General features: G+C 37.3%; 1 protein-coding gene and 1 long non-coding RNA gene across 3 annotated transcripts in view; one reads left to right on the top strand and one right to left on the bottom strand.

The window, feature by feature from the left end:
• Galntl6 (polypeptide N-acetylgalactosaminyltransferase like 6) overlaps positions 1-20,839 on the bottom strand; it is a 1,056,167-nt gene that overhangs the window by 143,478 nt on the left and 891,850 nt on the right. The window lies entirely within an intron of this gene.
• The window catches only part of LOC144370311 (uncharacterized), a 207,347-nt gene that overhangs the window by 180,848 nt on the left and 5,660 nt on the right, over positions 1-20,839 (top strand). For both annotated transcript variants that reach the window (XR_013430284.1, XR_013430288.1), the window contains one exon: positions 18,393-18,450. This is a non-coding gene — a long non-coding RNA (uncharacterized LOC144370311). The remainder of the gene's footprint in view (positions 1-18,392; positions 18,451-20,839) is intronic.

Here is a 20,839-nt window from a genome sequence, read left to right as displayed (position 1 = left end):
CAGTCAGAGAAATGCAAATCAAAACCACCCTAAGATACCATCTCACTCCATTGAGATTGGCAGCCATTATGAAGTCAAACAACAACAAGTGCTGGCGAGGATGTGGGGAAAAGGGTACACTTGTACATTGCTGGTGGGACTGCAAATTGGTGTGGTCATTTTGGAAAGCAGTATGGAGATTCCTTGGAAAGCTGGGAATGGAACCACCATTTGACCCAGCTATTCCCCTTCTTGGACTATTCCCTAAAGACCTTAAAAGAGCATGCTATAGGAACACAGCTACAACAATGTTCATAGCAGCACAATTCACAATAGCTAGACAGTGGAACCAACCCAGATGCCCTTCAATAGATGAATGTATAAAAAAAAATGTGGCATTTATACACAAAGGAGTATTACTCTGCACTAAAAAATGATAAAATCATAGAATTTGCAGGGAAATGGATGGCACTAGAGCAGATTATGCTAAGTGAAGCTAGCCAATCCCTAAAAAATAAATGCCAAATGTCTTCTTTGATATAAGGAGAGCAACTAAGAACAGAATAGAGAGGAAGAGCATGAGAAGATCACCACTAAACAGGGATGAGATGGGGGAGGGAAAGAGAGAGAGAAGGGAAATTGCATAGTAAAAGGAAGGAGACCCTCATTGTTACACAAAATTACATATAAGAGGAAGTGAGGGGAAAGGGGGGAAAAACAAGAGAGAGAAATGAATTACAGTAGATGGGGTAGGGAGAGAAGATGGGAAGGGAGGGGATGGAAGGGGAGGGAAGGGGAGGAGAGGGGGGATAGTAGAGGTTAGGAAAGGCAGCAGAATACAACATACACTAGTATGGCAGTAGGTAAAAAAGTGGATGTGTAACCGATGTGAATCTGCATTATGTATATAGGGTAAAAATGGGAGTTCATAATCCGCTTGAATCAAATCTATGAAATATGATATGTCAAGAACTTTGTAATGTTTTGAACAACTAATAAAAAAAATAAAAAATAAACCAGAGTTTAGTCCTCTATGGGTTGAAGTAACAAGAATTTCTTAAAGCATTAATCCGGTCTTATCTTCAAGATAATTTCTTGTGTCTGTTAAGTTTTATTCTTTACAGTAACCGGTTTTAAAGGAATTAGGGTTTTTACGACTCTGGTTAAACAACAACTGTTATTTTACTGTGTTACACTACATTACAGAGTCTAAATTTTTCTTTAAAAGCTAAACTTGGTTAATATAAGAACATCAGTGTAATCATGATACTATTGCTGACTTCTTTGTATATTGGATGTAGTATATCTTCCAAGTATGTAAGTCTTTAAAGTATAAGGTTTAGAAGAACATTTTACCCAGCTGATGTTCTTCAAACTGAAGTTTAAAATAAAGTTTTGGGATTATAAAAATTATGATTCTTGGTTCATAGCAATTATACAAACTAAATATATTTTTACTCCTGTTATTTCATTTTGTACTTTCCTTATAAATTTTATAACTACTTTCTGTTAATGCCTTATAGGAGTACAACTTTCAGTATAATAACCTGAGTTAATTAGAGATAATAGGCCATCATCTACAGGACAGAGAAGATGTAAGGCTGACTTCCAGTACTAATATGGACCCCAATTAAATAGAAGAAGTACATAAGTGTAAAGTTAGATACATTAAAAGTAAACCCCAGTATTCTTACTTTAAGACTGGTGAAACTGGCTTGTTCGATGTTTAAGACCAAACCTTGGAGACTAAAGTTAAGGAAGTAAAAAGGACAAGAAAAAATAGCCAATATTTGGCTCTTGCCCTCTAAGGTCAGCTCGAACCCAGGGAACAAGAGGACGTCTCTAAGGGCTTTGTGACTCTGGGCCATATGACTTCATGATCAGGGAGATTAATGAGACCCTGGACAACGGAAAGCCAACCAGTGCACACACTGCATGGGGGAGGGTCATTGGAGAGGGGAATGTCCTTGATGCTTCCAAGGGAAGACACATGGTCAAGAGCCTCTGACCCATCCTGGCAGATGGCACTAAAGGAGCTAAGAGGTTGTTCTCAAGTTCCTAAGAGGGACTCCCTAAGGGAACTCAGCTGACTCTTACAATAGACAGGAACAAGTTCAATTTGACCACCTTGCTGTTGAACACCTAGTAAAATAAGTACAAAAGTACCAAAGTATAGCCATACATGGGCATTTAACAAAAAAAGAGAATAGATTTTTCAATGTAACTTAAGAGGAACACTTGTGTTAGATCCACCAAGAGTAAGACTGGAGGCTACAAAAGAGGGATTCTTAGACAGAGTGCCTGATAACTATCAAAGAGACTATCAGAACCAGAAGGATTTTTAGTCAATTTAAGGCCTACAAATATTTATAATCTCCTACACAGGAAGGCTTCATCTGTGTTTGTTAGTATGATTATCTAGACCTAAGTAACAGAAATAAAGGAATCTCTACTAAACACATAGTTTTTATACCAATAAAAAGATATTCTACAACAATTATATGACATTACAAAACTAGGTGTTGTGTTTACATTCCTAATAACAACTAATATCCTTAAAGATGTACATTCCCAAATAGGGGACATGTCTTCACTGGTCTTCTTATGGGAATAACTTCTTATACTTAGAATACTTAGTATACTTAGAAGTTATACTTCTCCTACTGAGAAATTATTGGTTTTTATCTTCATCATAATATTCATTGACATGATCCAGATGCTATGACATTTATTTTATATTAATCACATTCATATCTTCTTGTTTTTCTCATAGAAATACCCACCTCCCAGATGACTTTACAATCTGTTACTTCCAAACCAGACTTTTGCCATAGACCCCTACTGACCCCAAACAGTCCTAAATGGAAATCCCAAACTGCTTGCTCCATGTCACCCCCTCTCAACCAAAAGCAGCCAGAGTGGTCATAGTCCATTTCCCCTTACAGTAGTAAGGATTTCACTATCAGAGCAGGGGATCCAGGCTGGAGGACAAAAGAAAAGTCAGTGTGGATAATGAATGATTGGGTCAAGAAGATGGAGGCTGATCCAAGAGAACATAAAATGCTAATACCTCCAGAGCACTCCCCCCTCTTTCAACCTGTTGCCAAGGTTACCTGCCTCCAGACAATTGTTTCTCCCTGAAAGGATTTGTTAATGAATAGCCCCTGGGTGGCTCCCTTCCTGGATCCTTGGGCAGCTTCCTCCCACCCTTGGATCTCTCCAACTTTTGGGTCTTGTAGGCAAGATAAGAGGACGAATGGGTATGAGAAGAAAGGAAACCAAAATGTACAAAGGGGCCGGACACTCCCACTCCCTTGGGCACCAGCTTTGGAACCCCCTCCTCTGCAGAGGAGTATTTTTGCTCTCTCTTTTCTATCCTTTAAATAAAACTTTTTGTTCTTACCTCAGTGTTTCTCAGGTGTTCAAACTTCAACACTTGGGAATGGGACTTGAACCTGATTATCAACATTGGTAGGTATTAGTGGCAGCCAGGAAGCAGAGAAGGAGAGAGGAGTTGGTAACACTAAATACTCCTCACAGTGACACACCTCCTCCAGCCATGTCTCACCCTTTACAGTTACCACCCAGAAGTTCATTCACGTTATTAATACATGGGTTAATAATGGATTAATCCATTGATGAGATTACAACCTTCATAATCCAATCATCTCCTAAAAATTCTACCTCTGAACTTTGCTACAGGGGGGACCATGCTTGCAACATATTTGCTTGGGTGGAGCACATAAAATAACAACAGTATTCACTTGTATAGCAAGAACTTTTTTTTTTTTTTTTTTTTTTTTTTAGAATTCTTTCTTTCCCATTTGGTGCATGGGTGGATAAATGGCAAATCTATATATTCTTGCCTCCTTTTTAGAGATATGAGAAAGGTCATTGTACTGTACGAGTACTGAAGTTCTTCATGTATTGCCTTGGTATAACCAATATCTTTTTCTCAGGACCTAGTATCTTGAACAAGTGTCAGGATAGTTATCTTTCATACATGTATTATACATGTGACATCAAATAAAACTATGATAATATTCCTTCACAAAGCCTCTGGAGCTTCCTGCTTTTGTATGAACAAGTATTTATGCTTTCCTTTTGATCTTCAAGGTTCTGCTATATCTGGCAATCGAATTCTCTTTTTGTTGAAGTTAGTTTAGGTCTATTTCTATTGTTTGTAACAAAAGAACTCTAATTGATATTATCCTTGATTGTATTTTCTCTTCTATTGTTGTTGTTATTATTATTATTTGGTACCAGGGATTGAATGCAGGGGAACTTAACTACTGATCCATATCCCCAGCTTAGTTTTTTATTTTTATTTTTTAAAACTTGAGACAGGGTTTCACTAAGTTGCTTAGGCTCTTGCTAAGTTGCTGAGGCTGGTTTTGAACTTGAAATCCTTCTGCCCCAGCCCCCCCCCAAGCTTCTGGGATTACAGGCATATGCCACAGTTTTGGGAATTGTTATTATTATTATTATTTTATGACCACTTCTAGCTCTCATTTTATCTCTTTCTATTGACTTATCATTTTTTGAACTCTAGAAATTTATAGTGTTATCCTATCCCATAGAAGGCGATAGTCTCCTTCAGTTAATTCAGATTAGTTTGTTTTTAATCTCTGTAGTAGTTGTAGTTTTCCTGCTGTATATTTTTTATCCTTTGTTACAGATTTTTCTTGTGTTTTCTAGTACAGTTTCTAATCGTGTTCTTGTCTGGTTGTTCATTGAATAGGGACTTTTTTTTTTTTTAAGAGGAAAGTGTCAGTTTGTTAGGATACTGAATATTAAATAAGTGGTACCTTGTGAATGAGCAGGAATAGCAGGTAGCTTGAGTTTTAGTCTTTTTTTCTGAATCTTTTCTCTCCAACTCTATATCATGATAGCAGTTTTCTGTACCCAAAAGTCTGCCAGACTCACAGAGATTCTTAGTGTGTTATAAATGTTTTGCACATGATTTAGCTAAAGGTAGATTTACCTTGAGGATAGCTGCTATGGTGAGAAGGTTTGTGTCTACCAGTGTGATACAGTATTAACAGGGAGGGCATTTACAAGGTGGTTAAGTGATAAAACATCTGCTTGGGATTAGCATACTTATCTTAGAAGAGTCCTCAGAGAGCTTCCTTGCCCCTTCTGCCATGTGAGGACACAGAGAGAAGTTATCAGTTTTATCAACTTGGAAGTTACTTCACTGGACACTGGATTGATCTGTGCATTGACTTTGACTTCACAATCTCTGGAATTATGAAAAAATACTCAGTTTGTGGTATTTTGTTTTAGCTGCTTAAGTGAATTAAAGAATAGTGAAGCCTAATTTTCAGTGCTCTTCAGTTTTATGAGGTCCTTCCTGAATCATGATCATATTTTTCTAAGATATATTAAAATCAAGTGTTATAACCTCAACTGGATAGCATAACTATTCTTTTTACTCTGTCTTTCCCTCTGCCATTATTCTCTTAGATCAAGGATAATTGTTGTGGTCCAGGAAAACAGAGAAGAATGTTAAGCTTACATTTTTATGTTGAAGGATTTTAAAGTCATTTATGGATACTTTCCCATTTCACCCCTACATATTTTAGTGAGCAGCTTTGGAAAGAAAAAAAAATTTCCTACAAAATAAAAAGCATATAATACCTAATAAAGTTAAGCTTATTTCCTTATTAGGATCTAATATCTGTCCATATGTTGCACCTTTCCTTGGATTCTCTGTTACGGCTAATATGCTCAGAGAAAGATTCAACCCAGTACTAAAATTTGCATTTGGTTGCTACATATTTAGTTTTTAAAAATAGAAAAGTTCTTTCTCATTACTTTGACTTGCGGAAGAGAGTGAATCTTTTGTCCTCTAGAATTCTATTTTGTATTTGACCATTGGCAGCCTCTTGGGATGGTTTAGCATGTTTCTCTAGCCCCTGGATGTTATATTTGTTAGATTTAAAGAATTGATTGTATTTAATTTAAATATTTCAGTCTTAATGCTTCCTGTGTGCTGCTCTATGTATCATATGTATAGACACATAGAATCCAATTATCCTACCAATCTGTTTGACCTCTGCATTAGAACAATGACAGCCTGATCCCTTAATTGTACAGTCATACTTCCCACTGTATAAGCAGTGTTAAAAAAAAAAAAAAGAAGCTGAGGTAGTTCTAGTGTCTTGTGTTCCTATATAAGTGAAATAAAACTCAATTTATTGTATATGGTAAAATGAAACTTAATCTTAATCAGTAAGAAGCCTCCAAATAACCTCTATCCAGGGACTTCTGATTGGAATGATCCCCAAAAGGCTATGGCTCCACTGTAACTAATAACATGTTTTCTTTCCTTGCTCCCCTGTTCACCTTACAAAAGCATTCCCCTCATATCTCTTCATGGGACCCCTGAACCACCTGCCCAATTTATGAACTGCTGTCTCTCAAACACTTAAAACATTTTAAATACATGAAAGTCATGTGTGTCCTGTCTTTTGGGCACCATATGAATGAGCAGTCCTCCATCAATGATTACTTGAAAGGTGTACACTGAATAACAGTCGTTGCTTAAATCCATAATACCATTGGAGGACCACATACCAACTTTCTAAAGAGGACTTCATCTAAGCCTTCATCATCTCTTAATTATTTTATTATTATAGCCTCCTATAATAAGGTCTTCCCAAGTCCTCCTTTGCTCCTGCAACTGACCATCCACTTTTGCAGCCAGAGCACCTTCTGAAGCATCAGTCAGATCACATCACTTTTCTACTCAAATCCTCCAGTGTCTTTTCCTCTCAGAAAATTCAAACCTTCATTTTGGACCACAAGATTCCCTATGTTGGGGCTCCCAGTTCATTCTCTGACTCCACATGCTACCAACCCTTTTTTTAGTTTGCTTGCTCTGCTAAAGGCACATGGTCTCTACGCTGTTTATGGAACAACCAAACGTGTTCTGACCAGATACCTTCTTGGCTCTGTTCTACCCACTACTAGTTGCAAGGCTTCCTCCATCACTCCAGGTTTGTGCTCAAATGATATCCTATGAGGAATGACTTCTTGACCACGCTATTCAAAATAACTCCCCGGACCCTCTACCTATACTTTCTGCCCACTTACCTTGTATTTTGGTTTAGATACGAGGTGCCTCCTAAAAGTTCATCTGTGAGACAATGCAAGAAGGCTTGGAGGTGAAAGGATCGGGTTTTGAGAACCTTAACCTAATCAATCATTAATCCACTGACAGAGATTAGTTGGATGGTAACTGTGGACAGGATGTGGCTGAAGGAGGTGGGTGTTTGGGGGTGTTCCTTTGTGAGATGAGCTTAGTTTCTCTTTGTTAACTGGTGTCCTGTCCTGAGTTGCTTTCTTCTGCCACACCCTTCTGCCATAGTGTTCTGAATTACCTTGGGTTCAGAGTGATGGAGCCTCTCTGTCTATGGACCGAGACCTCTGAAACTGTGAATCCCCAAATAAACTTCTCTTCCTTTAAAATGTTCTTGTGAGGTCTTTTGTTCACAGTTCCAAAAAAAAAATGCTCACTTAAATACCCTGTTTCATATTTACTCACAGCACATGCAGTATGTGCTATGAGTATGAACTCCCTGAGAACAGACACAGTGGCTATTTTGTTTATTCCTGTGTTCCTAAGTCAGGGTGTAAAACCAAAGTTGACATACAGTAAAGGTAGTACTTTAAAAATGAAAATTGTTGTCTTTTTTTTTTAAATCAAAGGAGCCATCTGGTTAGAGGGAATGTCAACCCCCTTTTCATCATGCTTCTTGTTGAGCTATTGAAACATGCATTTTGAAAAATCACCTAAAAATCAGTCCTACCTAAAAAACTGCCATGAAGTTTAACTGGAAAGGTACTTCTCAAGGAGGCACACTCTGGTCCAAGCTTAGCAAACTTAAGGAGGGAAGCAGAAACTAGGTGAATACCATTATATGGGTGTATTTTCAGAGGACTTCCCAAGAGTAATCAGGAACAACAGTTCTCCAGTAGCTCGTTTGCAGTTACACTCAATCTACTCTGACCAAGGGCAATTGACACAAAGCAAAGAGCTGTTTCCTTCTTCAAAAATCAGGATTTGCTTTACTAGGTCTCACTTTTTATGCTTTTACAAAAGCATGTGAATAGAATTTAAATTCAGAGTTGTTATTTATCCTGCATAGATCTGGAGACTATCATGCTAAGGGATATAAGTCAATTCCCCCCCAAAAACCCCCAAGGTTGAATGTTTTCCCTGATGTGTGGAAGCTAACTCCCCAAAAGAGCAGAAGGGGTAAAGAACAGAAGTTCAATGGAGTAGGCAGAGAGGAATGAAGGGAAGGGGGGGGAGATAGAAAAAGGCAATACAGTGGAATGAGCCTGACATAACTTTCCTGTGTACATATGTGAATGTACCACAGTGAATCTCACCATTGCAGACATCCACAATAAGTTAATTAAAAAAAAACCCAACTATGTGTAAATGGCAGAAAGATCAATAGAAGGAGAGGAGTAGGGTGTGGGGAGAGGGAAGGGGAAGGGGAAGGAGAGGTACTAGGGATTGAATTGGAACAAGATATATTCCATGTTTTTATAATTATGTCAAAATGAATTCTACTATCATGTATGAATCAAAAGAACCAGTAAAAATTTTTAAAAAATAAAAGGGGAAAAAATAAAGAATCATTGGAATTTTAAGGTCCTTTATAAAAACCTAGAAAACGAGTCTTAAGAACTTTTTCAAAAATTTTGGTCACTCTTAGATATCTCAATTAATGACCCCAATGCGGTGGTCTAAAAAGGAACAGCAGAGAACGTTTGTACTTTGGGGAATAGTCTGAAAATGCTCTTCTCTCTGTAAGCGCTGTTCATTTGTCCCTCTCCTTCAGGGAAAACCCTTTCAAATTGTGATTCCATGCACATATGTATTGATATAATAGACCTTTCTTCCCCAAGATTTCTCCAGCCTGTAGCATAGTGATCCTGAGTTAAATAGACAGGGCCCTTGTACTTTAACAAAGCAAAAGAGACATACTGATATTGATGTGGCCTGAATAGAAGCAAAATCTGGGGATGAGACCAACTATTTCCTTTGATCAGACTATCAGTAATACTCTTAGAGGCTGTCCCCTTCTTCTCTCCTTTGGATGTCCACTGCCCTAATCCAGGCTTCAGGGGCAAGGGAATAAAAGGTAATTATAATATTTCATTTACTTCCTGCCTACGGGGATTAACATGGAAGTCCAATGCAATTACATGGTGACAGTGATGAAGACTGAAGCCAATGTAGCTGCCTGTCTCTGCTACATAAAGCAGGTCATCCTGTTACCGCTGGACAGCAATTTCCAGAAAATCCCGTAATTAGGTTGTGAAACGGTGGCAAATAGGATGAACTGAGGAGGCAGATGTGTGGCCCAAAGTAATTTGGTTTCCACTAAAATGTGCTGCAACCCACATCCTTCCTATTTATTAAAGCCCTATAATATACCATGTTACGCTATTATGGAGGGTAATGGGAAGTCAGGCACTTAACTATAATGAAATTAGATTCCCCCTTGCCTGCACCAGAAGCACAGTGACATTTTCTTGTAAAAGCTGTGAAAGTGGTTTCTCAAAAATAGGCTTGACCAAAAAAAAAAAAAAAAAAATTGAGAAGCCACTTCACCATAAAGAATAAAAGAGCTAAAAGCAGATGAGGTTGGACACTTTATTGTTCCCCTGTCCTGCCTACTTTTAATTTGTAGTTGTTTTAAAGTCAGATAAAAAAGTAGAAACCACAGTCAATGAGCCTTCATGTTTTATCAGTCTACAATGAAAAGGAGATTGGTTTCCTATTTGTAGGAAGTGAAGAATAAGAAACCACAAAGGTCTTGCCTTGCAATTATGTCCGGGACTTCTCTCTTCTTGAATTCGCACACATCTTTTCTTACCTCCTTTCTAAGCATGGATATGGAAAGTGGGAAAATGCAAGCAAACAAAAAAATGTTGAAGAGTTTGGAAAATAAGTACCCATATAACCCAGTGTTACAAAATAGTTTAAAAATGTGTGGGGATGCCTGCTCTTTGTGGAAGGTAATACTAAAATCACTAATTCCTTTTTTTTTTCCTCACCATTTTATCATCAGTTTTGTCAAACTCTCATCTGTCTTGATTTCAGATATGAGTTGGTCTCATCACTCATGGCATAAAGGTGATGTCAGCGGTCATGAAGTTGTCAGGAGAAGGAGGAAACACAGCCATTTATTTAAGAGTCAGCAGGAAGGACCAAATAGGTTGATTAGAAATTGGTGTCAGTGAGGATGGAGTACTTTTCAGTAAGTGAAGCAAAGTACAGGATTGTTTCAGAAACTGTGGCTCTTGGAGAGGGATGCCAACTCTCCGTGGTAAGCCCTGCAGCTCAGAGCTTCCTACCAGGCGCTGGGGAGGAAACGCTTGTCTGGACCTTGTCTGGCGGCCAGAGTCTGCCACTGAAAACAAGCTGACTCATCACAATTGTACCACAGACAGTGGAAGGCTTGCTGCAAACCAACAGTCAGTCCTTCCTAAGGGGGTTCTTTAGCAATAGCACAGAAGCTTAATCACTCAACCGCCAGAGCACAGCATGAACCTGGGGCCTTGGGAAACAGCTGCAAGGAAACACAATGTTACATATTGAGGGAATTCAGGGATATTGGTAGAAATTATATTAATGTGACTAGAGATCGAATGGATTCTTTGAAAAGATTATTATCTGTCTTTTTAAAAAATAAATTTATTTTATTTACTTATTTTTATGTGGTGCTAGGGATCGAACCCACTGCCTCACAAGTGCCAGGCAAGCACTTTACCAGTGAGCCACAAAACCAGCCCCAAGATTATTATCTTTGTAAAGCCCTTTCTCATGGGCTGAAAACCCTTGAGAGAATCCATGATTTGCATTTAGAGAACATTAAGGATGGCCTGAGATCAGAGGGTGGAACTAAGAAGTGGGGAGATCCGCTGAGATCTCATAACCTTGATGGACTCCATTTAGAATAAAGGGTGGTTTCTGTTTCTCAAGCTTCGGTTATTTGGGTAGGTTACTCACAACCTCTGTTACACCTCAGATTATTTGAACTATTTATGACTTATTTAAGTTTTTTCTTTAAACATAAATTAATTGATCTTCATCCTGAATAAAACTATCCCTGAAATTATTATATATATTTTTTTCTAGTGTAAATGAAAATAAACAAAAAAAATATTAAAAAGGAAAACAGAATATTTCTACCACTTCTACAAACCAGAGTGGTATGTGAATTAAAGTTTAGAAAAATAATTTGTGAAGCCATTGTGTGTGTGTGGGGGGGGGGGGCGTGCTTGTCTGCACCTGTGCGTTCCTGAAAATTCTTAGAATCTTGGCTGGCTTTCTGCTTGTATAATTATGCCCCTTTCCCATAGACTCTTTTGCGTTTTACTTGCTCTTGTTTAATTTCTTTTTACAGTGCTGGAATTGAACCCAGGGTCAAATGCTCTTCCACTGAACTGCATCCGTATTCCTGCTTTTGTTTTAAGTAAAACATAGTTCTTCTCAGATTAGAGTATGGCTTCTTTGAAATTCAATCTGTAGAAAACACACAGTAAGACTTCTACCTACTTTAGCAAAAAAGTATGCTTCATTTGCTGGAGCATCTTTTCCAAGTTGATTGAATAAATATTATTTGATCATATACTATTGCTGGGTCTATCCTGGTATTCTGAATGATAAAAAAGAAAATCATGATAGAGATGCTTCCCATTTTTAGGAGTTTGAAATCTGATTGTGCTAACTCAGAGAGGCACAAAAACAACTATTAGACAATACCATAAGAGATGGGGAAGAAAGTAAGAGAGTAGCAATAAGGAGAGAAAATTTAAGTATAACTGGGAAGGTCGGGCAATTTTCACAAAGGAAGGAGAAATTTAGTTTGGCCTTGAAGACTGAGAAGGGGTCTCTTGAGTGGACATAGGACGGATAAAGACAGTCTAATTGAAAGGAGTAACATGGGAGATGGAAATATATTTAATATTCTAATGTGATGAGTAGAGTATTGAGACAGTCTACTTGGAAGTACAGAGCCATTTACAAGGATGTATATTATAAGGATGTGTATGGCTTCCCTGATCAGACCTGCAACACACACTGTTGACTGAAATTAACATTTTCATTCTTTGGGTTATAGTCACTTAATTAAGCTTTCTTTTTAAACTTTGCTCTACTTATAATTATATTGTGGTGGGGGATACAAAGATGCAGAAGGTATTTTCTGGGCTTAAAAAGTTTGAAATTAATTCAAAGACACAGAAAACTTAACAATCCATGGGCCAACTGAGGGTGCAGATGAGTAGTTAGAGGAATTTAGAGGAGGAGGAGGAGGGCTGAGGAGGAAGGGAAGACATTGTAAACTGGGGAGACTTCCTCTTGGCTTGAAGAATGGTAGGAGCAGGAAGAGGCAAAGCATTCTGGGAAGGATGCATCTGGTGTACCTGAGCAGGAGTGTTTGACTTAAAAATGGAATATGTGTAATAAATACATTTAGGGAGGAAAACTTGGGCAGGACTATGTTGGGACTCGAGCGCTTGGTTAGCAATTCAGCTTCTGCTTTTTAAGAAGTTGTTGGAGGGCAGAGAGGAAAAAATGAAACAAAACAAACAAAAAAAAAACCGTGAAAACATAGAGCTGGAGAGAATATGAGAGTTCATTGAATCTTCTTCCTCATTTTATGAAGAATCTAAATCACTTTGTTAATGCTACATAAGACATTTGGCAGAGTGTGCTTTGGAAAGCAGGTTTCCGTATAGCAAAACATAAAAATTGTATTAGGAATATAAATCTGGCAGATATTCTTTCTCACAGTGCCCTCTCAACAATACAAATATGTTGCTGAATTGGCAGAATGCAATAAGTTATTAGCACAATTTAGTTTATCTGATTAGCTAGCTAGTCTCCTTGTAAGGTATTAATATTGGGCACTTCAGGGAGTAGGTGGGTGGGGGAGAATTATAACCTCCAAATAGGAAGAGCTATTCTGGGAGATCAGATATTCATGAATATTTTCACAAGAATCTGCATGAAATCCCTGGATATTTGGAAAAGGAGTAGAGGGAGCCCTCTAAGATGACTTTGTCAAACTATGTGGTGGTAAGATAACTATGGAGTCTACCAGAATGTTTCTAAGAGAACACAAGCAATGGCAATGAGATGTAAGTGATATGATGACATGGTGATGTTACAGAAGATGGTAGTGTCCATCTTGCCAGAGTTCCTCGCTTCTTGTTGGTCTTAAGGAATCAAGTACCTAGGAGTCCCACATAACAAGAGACTGTGGATGGCTTCCAACTAACAGCTAAAAAAACAAAAAACAAACAAACAAAAAAACTGAAGCCCTCAGCCCCACAACCTCATGGAACTGAATTCTTTCTGACCACCTGAATGAGCTTGCCAAAGGAAACTTTCAGCTGAGTCTCAGAAGAGACTCCAATCTCGCCTCTGCCTTGATTTCAATCTTATAAGATCCTACAAAATTTATGCCATGGCTGGACTCCTGACAATAGATACTGAAATAATGAATGTGTGTTATTTTAAGTTGCTAAGTTCATGAAACTCTTCTTACCTAGCAATAGATAACTAAAACACCTAGTATAGTGCTTAGCCCAAAGTTAATCCAGTAAATGTTACTTTTCTATTTTCTCTAATATATTTATTTCTTATGTGATTTTTGCCTAGAACATTCTTTGAATCATCATTATCATAACACACCCAAGGGATAGGTTTGGCTGGATTTAGATCTTTTTTTTTATTATTTTGGCAATTGTTCTGTCTTTGATTCATTTCATTGGTAACATGGTATTAATTGATATAAATAGAATCAACAGCAACACACTCATTAAAAATCAGCTCAATTATGGATATCTATAGTCTTAAAAATACATTTCCATTCTAGAAGCCATTTTAATTTTCATTCACTATGTCTATGATCCATTGCTTTCTCATTGTCAAATTTCCCCTGCCCCAAATATACGTGTGCTGTAAGTAAACACAGAATTGCAGACTTTTAGCTATTCGCTAGGGACTTGCACATCCCTTTCATGGTGGAAACTATTGCTGGAAACTACCTGGCCAGGGACTGTATGTCTAGCAGCTTCCCTCCTTAGGTTTGTTTGTGAACATGTGACTGAGGTCACATGTTCAGGTCAGTGGAATGTGGGTGACAGAAGTGATGGCTTTCCAGGCCTTAACCTGCTAGTTTTTCATGTGATTCACTATGTTCTTTTTCTCTCTAGTACAAGAAGAGATTGCTCTGAAGCCGTAGGGATAGATGGAGTCTCACAGTGGAGGGAGCCTGGATTTCTCAAACATTTGCATGCATCTAGATGAAGGCTGCCCCTCAAACTCTTCATTGGAATAAAAATAAAATAAAAAAAACACCAAAGACTTTGAACCCACGAAACCCCAAGGTTACTATAGAAGGGCTATTTCAATTAAAATGCTCTGTAGATATAGCTTTAAGAGAAGCCTACAATCAGAACACAGTGCCTAAGATCCTCCTTGGTGGAAAAATCTGAAGTTCCATAGCTCCCACTGAAGTGTCCCCGATCCTAAACACTGCTCAGGTTGCCTGTGCGCTAGATTTTGCTGTCCTTTACCCTTCGTGTTCTATGACCCCTTTGCCTCCTTACTACCAGCTATCTGGTCTAACAAGAAAACAGAGTCAGGTTATTGGAACACTGACTTTATATGTCTGAGCTGTTTAGAACTTACATTCCTGTGAGCCATCTCTCTTCCTATTCTTGATCAGATGAGTCCCTTTGGATACCAATGGGCAGTGAATCAAATCAGAGTATACTTTGCCCCTTTGGACACTAACGTGGATTTCTGCAAGATAAATCAGAATGTTTGACCAGCTCTTTATCTTTGGATTTTGTACATAGATTAAAAAGTGAGAGCAATCATTGTTCTACTACATGAAGCCCATAAAACTGTAAAAATCAGAGAAAGTATGTTTTAATTCTGGGGAACAAAAATGACATATTACAACTCTATCTTCCCTGTTCAAAGTTAATTTGTGTCTACTTGAAAGAAATTGTGTTATATTCTTATTGTATATTTTAAGGTAAATAGAAACTATTTAATCTTTCACTCTTCTGTCTATTCTCCCACTCATTCATTCAGTTTTTCTTTTTAGTGCATATTTTAGGAACTGCTAGGGCTACACAGGTAAATAAGACTTAGCCTTACATTTACAGAAGTAATGCTCAGCCTCTATTTAGTCATTTCCTCCTTTTGGAAGAAAAATTTCCATTTCATTATTCTCTGAGCATCTCTTTAGCTGGGATTCTGTATACTGGTTTTGTTCAATATCTCTCAAATTAATGTGAACCCTTCTCCAGGGTTTTGTGGGGTCTTTGTCTTCATCAAGTCTTCTTTGAAAAATTGTTTTCCTTTTCAAAAGAGAGGATTATTTTGAAAGAATTGAAATCTCTCTTGTCTTATGGGTTAATAGTAAAATAAGATAAACTAATATAACAGAGAGGACTAAAAATCTTTGTGGCTTCCACAGTCCCCTTTTCTAATGTTGTGGCCTCTTGTTAGCTGCTTTTGGTGGGGGTGGGGTGGGGTGTTATCACCCAGGAGTATTTCCTGGTAATACTTCAGCCAGCTGTGGTTTTTGGAACACATGTTTTTTGGCCATCCTAATGACAATGATTCTCATTGGCAGCTGCTCTCATTGGCCCCTGGTGAAAGAAAAGTCAATGGCTGCTCCTGTTGGTGATGGTAATTGTTGTCGATCTTCCAGTAGCTTCTGTGGGAGGGGCGAACCATATGGAGGGATTTCTAGCAGCTATTTCTATTGGCAGCTGGAGAAGAATTTTTGTTGTCTATTCTCTCTAGCAATTCTGCTTCTCAGAAGGGATTAGCCCAAAGAAGTTTTGGTGCTATATATTCTGGAGACCTTGCATTAGATGATATCAAACTCTTCAACTATCCTCTTAAACTTTCTCCATTGTGCTAGACTCTTTGTTGACTCAAGATGAGTTCTTATACTTATTTGCTAAGAAAGCTCAAGAATTCAGCAACTGGTCTCTTTTTCCTAGCAGTGTCCAAATCCAGGTAACTGGGAGGTTTCCATTCATTTAACCATTTTTTGAGTGTGTGTTTTAAGTACTATGTGGGCTATAATAGTAGCTATGTTAAAGTTAGAACTTTTGAAAATGACTGCATTTTTAGAATATAAATACATATCATTTTTATTTATATATCAGTATATTAGGTCAATTACTTTATTATCCACACAAACATGTAACTCTGACTTGTAGTACATACAGGATAATGAAAGGAAAGCAGAAGGTGTTATGCAGAAGAGAATGATGGTGGGGTGTTCAGACAAGACCACTCTCTTATCTGGGAAGTTGCACATAAGCTCAGACCTGAGGCTTCAGACAAGCAGTGTCTTTATTTAGGAACTGGAACAGCTCAGGAGGACCCTGTTGTTAAGAGTTATGAGCACAAGACACAGGTCATGCATTTTGACATAACTTAAAGGAAAAGCAGCCAAAGTGACAATTGGATATATCAATCAAATTCAAAGAAATCTAGATAAAAAAATCTGAAATAAGACATAAATGTGTCACCCTTATATAGGTGATAATTAAAGTCACTAGACATGCATAAAAATTGCCTAAGAATAGCTCAGGAATCTGTAAAGAGAGAGAGTTCCTCAAACTGAGTCTTGGGTAGCTCTCACATCTAATGGCTGGTAGAGGAAAAAAAAATGGAAAATGTGAAAACCCAATCTAATATCTTTAATTTTGAACTTTCCCTGGAAGTTTAAGGGTCCCTTATGCTTTGCAAATTTGGAACTTGATTTATATAGGTATCTTTATATCCTTAAGAAAAGTGCAGGAATATGAAAAGGTACTTGTGTGAAGATTAAGTTAACAAGCATTTGTTAGACTGAAAACTCGATGAAGGGAGAGAACACTTCATTTTCCCTCCCAATTGCTAATACTTAAGATAGTGACTTATCCATAAAGGAATTCATAAGTATTTGTTGAATAAATGCATCCATTATAACCTCTGGGAATAAAAGAGCAATTTAAGCAGCTGAAGTAGGATTAAGTGTCTCAACGAATAGAAATGCTTAGCATAAAGTAATAATAATTATGATTATTATTATATATAGATACACATACATACAAAAATTCATCTGTTTAAAAAAAATTGATATGTACAAGCTCATTTGTGTATATCTCTTAACTGTGTCTATCTGGGCTGGGAGAATTATTAAAGTACTATTCATTTTATAGGGCTCTATAATGTAATAGAATGTTTTGCTAGATCCTAAGAGGAGTAAAAAAGGAAAAACATATATTTGAGACCATGATCGTTGGTAAGAACTCAAATAAGCTTGATAGATTTATTTCAAATAAATTTCTCAAGGAAGTGGTAACACCATGTTCACCTTTGAAATTACAGACCTCTGAAAAAGTATGGTTCCTGGTTGACCTATAGGTCAAGTGGCTGCTTTGAAGCTACAGGCAAAAGAAAATGTAATCACTTTGTTATTGCCCTTCCATGCCAATGAGTGCCAAGGTGATTGTGGCTCATATTTGTGGAAAAATTTTCAGTGTGAAGTTCTCAGACACCTAAGCCAGGAGTAATGTAGAGAGGAACAGAGAGAAGAATGAGAAAGAAATGTAATATGTGGTAGCAGCGAAAAAAATTACACTCAGTATCCTAAGGCAAGGGTTATGAAAACAGCATTAAATTCCTGAAAATTGGGGTAGTCAGAATTATATTTGGGATTAAATTTATCAGAAATGGTAAGCCTTAAAATTTCCATTTCATCAACTATTGAATCCCCAGGGTACATGGCACTATTATAGGCAAATAACATGTTGTGATACTGATTAGCAATGGTAGTAATGATTTCGATTTCTTCTTTGTAAAAGCAGAGGTCCACTCATGCTACTAGATTAGCAATTTCACGTGACAATTGTTATTTAAAGCAATAAACTGTGAAATCCACTATATAGCACGGTCTCATTTTTTTTTTATCTATGACAAAAAAAATCCACTATTACAAAAAAATCAGTAATACTATTTGAGGGTTAAATTAACAGTTATTCAACAAATACTTAACAGTTATCTTAATTATTTTGTGAGTCTCACATTTATCTTGGAAATTATTCAAAAAGGCATCTGGCTGTCCTCTATGTATATCTACAGAGTACAGATAATGAGCTGCTGATGTTTTTGATGTCAGTTATACACAATCCAAATTTTTTTTGTGTATAATAATTGTAATAGGTTTAGATTTGATATTATATAAATGATACTATTATATTTTCCAAGTTCATGTTCCTGCTAAAGTTTTAAGGTTTATGTTAAGTAGGCTTCTAGTAATTAGAAGCACACTAACTTTGTAATATTTTTTTTTCTTTAGGAAAACGCATTATAAATTCCTACTGAGGATACCAAGAGCATATGCTTTTCCCTTCCAGGTAGTAACTCGTTCAGCATTGCAACAGAGGGACAGAGCTCAGCTGAGAGGAATACTAGATGATATGAACATTTATAATTTGATAATACTGTGCATGATTAATAGAAATATGTCAAAATTAACATATCCACCTCTCTGTCTGGACATTAGGCTTATAAAAATTTCACTATTATAAACATATTTGTCACACATATTGGTGCATACTTTTCATTAAGATAGAACTTGTTTCTGAGTTAGAGTATGGCCATTTAGAAAACTTTAGGCACCAATTTTTAAGTTACATTCTAGTCCAATTTAAATATTACCAAAATTTATATTCTTACAGATATGATTTTGCCTCACATGTACTAAGAATGAACATGTAAATGAAGACGTTTGCTTATTTGATGGTTAAAAAAAAATCTTATTGTTTTCCTAAACTGTTGTTTTATTAATTCACTTCAGTCCACTTAAGGTCTCTGTAAATGAGGTTTCATTGTAGCTACAAATAATAAGAGGCAATGAAGAGACATCAAGCTAAAAGCTGGTCAAATTATTATCCACTAAATTATTATCAGTCTCAATGATTTTGGAAGTCATAACAATTATAAATTACTGCCAGCAATGCTCTCATTCAAAACCAACACCACGGAAGGTAACTTGGTCTCATCTTGCAAATCCAAATTTCATCTCTTATCTGGACACCAATTTCCTCCCCATGCCCTTCTACCCACTGGCCAATGTATTTCTAGGAGTGAGTGTGTGTGTGGGGGGTCATGTGAGAGAGCATGTTCCTGGAATGTGCTTGAGATCTATTGGACTAAGGTCTCGAAGGCCCAGGAAATCTGATTAAAAAAAAAAAAAAAGCATTTTTCTGTGCATGTGACTAAGGTGAATCTTATTTTTATTTCATCTTTGCTTCAAATTTTACTTTCTATAAGTGAGGACACTTTTTTTTTTTCATTTTGCTTTATGTAAAACTTACAACTCTTCCCAGAGGTTAATAAGTCTCTGGTGAATCTAATTATAAACTGGCAATAAAGAGCTTGCATAATTGACCTGTGGCAGCTGGAGTGAGAACACTGCCACGTTTAGCATCTCTTTAATTTAAATAGTGTTTGGTAAATCAACTTCTCATTTAAAAGAATGTTAATTCTAATATACCGACACTCACATAGTCACTATTTTGCTGGCCAAAGAAAATAAACCTCATTTTTGACATTTTTTAAGGATGCAGATTTAGGATAACAGAAGAAAAATTAGTCTTAGCTAGAAACCCTTGTAGAATTTGATATGCCCCTGAAGTCCAGTGTGAGGAGTGGAAAACATGTTAGCTTTGGAAGAAGAAGATTTGGGCTGGAATATCAGCTTTGCCATTCTAAACTGAGAGATAACTGAGTATTTCTGAGCTTCAGAGGTTTTCCTCTGTGAAATGGAGATATTATCAGCGCCTGTACAACTTCACAAGGTTATTGTAAGAATCAAGTAATGTAATGCAGGTGAATATGATTTTGAGGTTTTGAAGATCAGTTGTTGCAAATCCCAGCTAAGGTGCCATCTTACCTAGTCTCTCCACCATGGAAACCATGACTCTACCTGGCATTAAGCACATCACCTCGGGCTCCCTGTGCCCAGGATGAACAGAGATCTTATTTTGCAGAATCTAATCCATCTTTTCTATTATATAGCTCTTTCTAATTTAGGCTGCCAAAAAGAAGTGCATCGTGAAAGGTTAATTCAAGGAGATTCTCCATTTCTTTTGTAAGGCTTCCGTGATTTATATTATTTTGGAGTTTTTGAAAAAAAAAAAAAACAAGGTTCTTATCATTGTGATTTCTCTGTTTTAACTCTCCCAAGAAAGCCAGCTGTCTGCAATTTTCCCAGCCCCCCATCATGGAAGACAGTGCTGGATGAGTGAATCCGACTTTTGCAGGGAAGGAAAAGGAGAGTCAACCATTTATGGCTCTCTGAAACCACAAACTTCGGCCTTTCCTTGCCCTCAGCAAAGGAGGCTGTCAGCTGTCATGTTGAAAGCAGAATAAATAGACAATGAGGCAACACTTTCCGGGGCTTGCACAAGTTCATTAAGGGTGATTGGAGTGAGGTTGTACAGCGTCATAACCCAGCCACTTTCAAGTATCAAAATAGTGGGTTGGGATTCTGCAATCGCAGGAAAGGATGTTATTGGAAAGAGGCAGAATGGAAAGGCAGGGAGTAGGAGGTGAGTTAGGACAGAAATTTTGGCCCATAATGAAAACGTTCCATTTATAAAGACTTTTTTTTTTTTCTGGACCTTCATCTTCCCTTGGAGGGAAAAAGGTGATACAGTGAAAATGAAGTGTCCCTGGGGAACCAGGGGTGGGGGGGTGGGGAAGGGTGTCAGCTACAGTGGAACTTTGACAAGGCTCTCA

The sequence above is a fragment of the Ictidomys tridecemlineatus genome, chromosome 14, assembly GCF_052094955.1.
Source record: "Ictidomys tridecemlineatus isolate mIctTri1 chromosome 14, mIctTri1.hap1, whole genome shotgun sequence".
NCBI lineage: Eukaryota > Metazoa > Chordata > Mammalia > Rodentia > Sciuridae > Ictidomys > Ictidomys tridecemlineatus.
Note: the sequence above shows the minus strand (reverse complement) of the source record. Positions and strands in the feature narration are given on the sequence as shown.